This window comes from Formica exsecta, unplaced genomic scaffold (genome assembly GCF_003651465.1).
Source record: "Formica exsecta isolate Colony F162 unplaced genomic scaffold, ASM365146v1 scaffold187, whole genome shotgun sequence".
NCBI lineage: Eukaryota > Metazoa > Arthropoda > Insecta > Hymenoptera > Formicidae > Formica > Formica exsecta.
The window spans coordinates 1,000-5,671 of record NW_021849177.1 but is presented as its reverse complement, the minus strand read 5'-3'; the positions used below and the strand labels follow the sequence as shown (position 1 = coordinate 5,671).

The following is a 4,672-nucleotide window of genomic DNA, read 5'->3' as shown; positions in this document are numbered from 1 at the left end:
TATTATGTCACATAAATTTTCTTATATAAATATAAATTTCTGGATTAGCAAATTATATTGTTGTTTAATTTTATAATTATTATAGATAGAGTTGTTCTTATTATAGATTTAGATATTATTTATGAAATATAGCAATACATTCTATCTATCTTTGATATTAATAATACGTATTTTTAGTTTTATTATATTTAGTAAAAATAAAATGTTTACATGTACGCGAAGTTGATATATCTAATATATTGCCATAACATATATCAATAAATACCACAGTGATCAAGCCACACGAAGATGTGATTATTCAATAATATATTGGCAAGAGAGAGATAGTATATTATAAATATATTCTATAATACACATTTTAATTAATTTGCTACTTTATTGGGGTAGCAATTGTAATTGTAACACCGATCGCGGAACGGATCAACCGTTTGTTATCTCACTTAAATATCCGTTCATTGTGTATTATCAACTGCTAAAAACTATCTTATGTACATCAATATGTGGTCGTAATCAGTGCTACTAGAAAAGAAATGCGGAAATGCTCAAAAAGTAATTGCGCATCGTCTCTCGATAAAAAATCTCATACAAGTTTTAAATTATTATAAGTCTTTCGTCACTGCATAAATAGAATATGAAAAGCTAAAAGTCAAGAATTTAAGTAAAAAGCAAAAAGTCAAAAATCTAAGTGAAAAGCCAGAGCGACGTGTTCTTATGATAAAAATTACCGATAGCCTCAAATTTTTGCCACTGGAGAATATATATTTTGTCATAAAATTCTTGTGTATAATAAAATAAAATTTGGATTTTTTAAATAATTTTGAGATAAGATATTGATAATATTGTGATGTAGAATAGTTTAGCTTACACCTGCAAACTATGTATTTTTGGATATATTTATATATACTTTTTTATTATTTTGATAAGATCTGCACACACTTTAATTTTTGAAAAATAGTTTTAAAAAATAAGGGGTTTTTTTCCCCTGGACGCACTTCCCTGGACGCACGCATTTGTTCTTTATATTAATCACTTGTTTTTCCATACTTGTCACCGATATTTTTCTGTTTCTTTGTATTACACTTTTTCACGAAAAATACAATTTTTATACAATCGCAGAAAGTAAGAACGCGATCGTGTATTTATAAAATTTCAACTATTATTACACTGAAAAGATTTTGTTGATGTTTTCGCGTGTCTTCACGAAGTGACGATGTATCTACAATATCATAAATATTGTTTGTGTTATAAATGATTTTCGTTCTTTAGTTTCCGAAATAAAATTGAACATTATAGAATATTACAGATAGTTCATGATTATCGTGTAAAGAAACTTATTACGCCTGTAGAAAAAAAATCCTTCTATATTTTTTTCCTATATTATACATTACTTTTGATAAATTGCACTATTCTTTCGTGAGAAATCACCGTTATAAATTTATTATTCGCAGCACCTATAAAACATAATCGGGCAATCCAGTATACATGTTACATGTAAAATATTTTTCTCTTGCAATACTGCGTATATATAAATTACGTGTATCGAGCTATGCTTTTAGACATTAAATATGTATGTGTTATGAACCGACGAAAGCTTGTAGCTTTGTCAGAGACGATATAATGCGAGAAACAATCGAGAAAGAATATAGATTTCACTATTATCATATTGATAAGTTTTGACGTAATTATGGCAAGCAAAGTAACCCCGGAAACCGCAGTCAGGTTCACGAAAATAATGGTAGCATTATGCTTTTCATTTCCACTACTGAAGAGTGCTACTAGATTTCAAGTGATACGTTTTAAAATTCTACGCTTCTTGGTCTGTGTGCATGTAATATTATTAATTGTGCCAATAATATATACTCTTTTCAACAATGATTACAATCTACCGAGGATAACAAAGTTATGTTGCTTAGTGGCAGCCTTTATACAAGTCCCTTGGGAAATATTAATTTTCGCGCTGCAATATGATCGATTGCAAGTAAAAAATACCAAAGTGATAATGAATTAATTTTAGATAAGCATTTTTCGATCTATTTTATGCAACTTTGTATTAAAATAGATTAAATATTGTATTTAACACACTATATAACGTTATTAATCACAAAGCTTTACAAAAACTGTACATTTTATGTATTCTAGTCGAAATGTCGAATTAAATTTCAGTATTTGATCTCGGAAATGGAGCATAATTTCAAATACGCAGAAGCATACGAGAAAGAAATTTATCAACGATACGTCGACAAGTGTAAAGTGTTTTATGCAGGCTCTACCGTGGCGGTTTTCTTCACCGCTCTTGCAACAATAATAGCGCCGTTGATAATGCCAGATCAGATCTTACCTGTAGAAACAAAGTATCCTTTCGACGTTAAACATGAACCAATGAAGACTATTGTCTTTCTGCATCAATCCATCGTTGTTTGGCAGACCTTTTCGAATGTTTGTCACAGTTCTCTTATCGGTCTTTTTATATGGTTTACTACGGCTCGTTTCGAAATCTTGTCGCATCAATTTCGAAGGGTCACCGGTATTTACGATATCATCACAGGTATACGACAACATATAAAACTGTTAAGGTAATAAAATAATATTTTTCTGTTCTATTTCAACTTCCTTGATCTTTATATTTAATTATTCTTATTAAGTATAAAACTTTTATAAGATATATAAAAATTATCTTTTTTTCTAATTCTTATTTAAATCATATAAATAAATAAAGAATGGACACGTGTGCACAATTAATGAGAAATAATATATAAACCATAAATTATTTATTCCAATGTTGCTCTGCCATTGCCCGATGCCTCCTAGGCTTTCTCCTTTCGAATTGCCAGGATTTATTGCACTCACATACGATATTTACACGTTGCACTCACTCGCGAAAATTACCGTAAATTACAATCAACCAATATAAATATGTTGAAAACTGACATATTTTGAACGGCATTCTCTTGCGACGATAATAAAGATAATAAGGATAACGTGTCAATTACAAATTCGAAATCGTACGGCAAAATGATCGAAAAATTCTAAATTCGAAGATAATATCACGCGATACTATGTGAATAGAGTCAATGATTAACTAAGACTAAACTAAGTGATAAATTAGAAAGGTAATATGTATACAATAATCGAATCTCAATATCACATGTGCGTGATGATATAATTATAGCGGTCTTATCGAAAAAAAAAATAAAATGCATTGACGTGTAAGCCACTAATAATGCAATTAATAATGGTAGCAATAAGCAACAAATTATTTTAGGTTTGCTCAAGAGGTAATAACTGCCGTCCGTTCAGCAATATTAGCGATAATAATTATTTGTACATGTTCGATTGTAGCTGGTGGTTTAATAATTGTAAGCGTAAGTAGTTGTTGTTTATTATCGTATCGACTTTGCTCACGATACACTCTACATGATTACAAGATTATATGTAGTTTATATTTTGTACGTGTATATTAAATTAACACATATCACATTATATATATTACTCTCTCATTTCTATACGTTATATTCGTGCTATACTTGTATATTTATATAACTTATTTATAATTTATATATTATGTGATATTTTTCATATAAGTGACATCTTTTTGTCGTAATTGATTTATAATATTAACTTTTTAATGATTAATGTTAATCTTAATATTATTCTAAAATTTGCATATTATTTACTAGAGCACAAATGTTGCGAACGCAGTATATGAATCACTGTGGTACAATAAGGACACAACTTTTCAAAGAAGTCTATCATTTATCTTGTTCAGAAGTCAAATACCAATAGTTTATATGTATATTATTATATGTGTAGGAAAGCGAATTAGTGGACAAAACACATTTCATAATTCTGTGTATAGCTGGATTTATGGAAGTTTACGCGTGTGCTTGGCCAGCCGATTACTTGATGGACGCGGTAAGTTGCATCAGAAGGGAATATCGGTATAGTTTAAATAACGGAACTAAATGTAAATTCGGATACATTATGTATGTGTATATATATATATTAAATAATCTCAGTTTCCTCTATGTTACCAGTTTTATCATTAAATTATTATGCATCGGTAAAATCTCAACAACTAAAATATTGTTCTTACATAATTTATATAATATGAAAAGATTTTAATAATATGGAAAGATTTTGATAACTTTAATTCAATAACTCATTTTCATATTTTGTTAAATAATAGACTTTCTAGTAAATCAGAAACAAAAATCAACACATGCAGATATATTACGTTTTCTTAAAACTATCTTAAAAATGTATAAATATTATTTTAAGTCATAAATCTTTGACAATTTTTGTAAAAAATTTTGTTATTATTTATATATCTTCCATATTAAAGCGAAAAAATACTAATGTTCTTATTTTGTATATTTCAGTACGTATCAACAGCTTTCTCTTATTTAATGACATTGCGAGTAATATTTATAGAACCGTAATACTTCTGCGCAAGTATAATGCAAAAATTGATTCCGACGCAGTTCAGATTTCTTTACTTGTATCAGTAATAGATTTAATGTTCGCGGATATGTTTTAATCTACAGTAGATTAGTCAAAAGATTCCAAACGTTATTTAGTAATCAATTGCAGTATTTTCCCATAAACTTTTTTCGCCTGAAAATAATGATATATTTATTTTACAGTCTAAAAATAAGTAAGTTATTTTTAGTTT

The 4,672-nt window shown here is 28.3% G+C and overlaps 1 pseudogene; it reads left to right on the top strand.

The window, feature by feature from the left end:
- Positions 1 to 1,317: 1,317 nt before the first annotated feature.
- Positions 1,318 to 3,912, top strand: LOC115233731 (annotated as a pseudogene).
- The last annotated feature ends 760 nt before the right edge of the window (positions 3,913 to 4,672 follow it).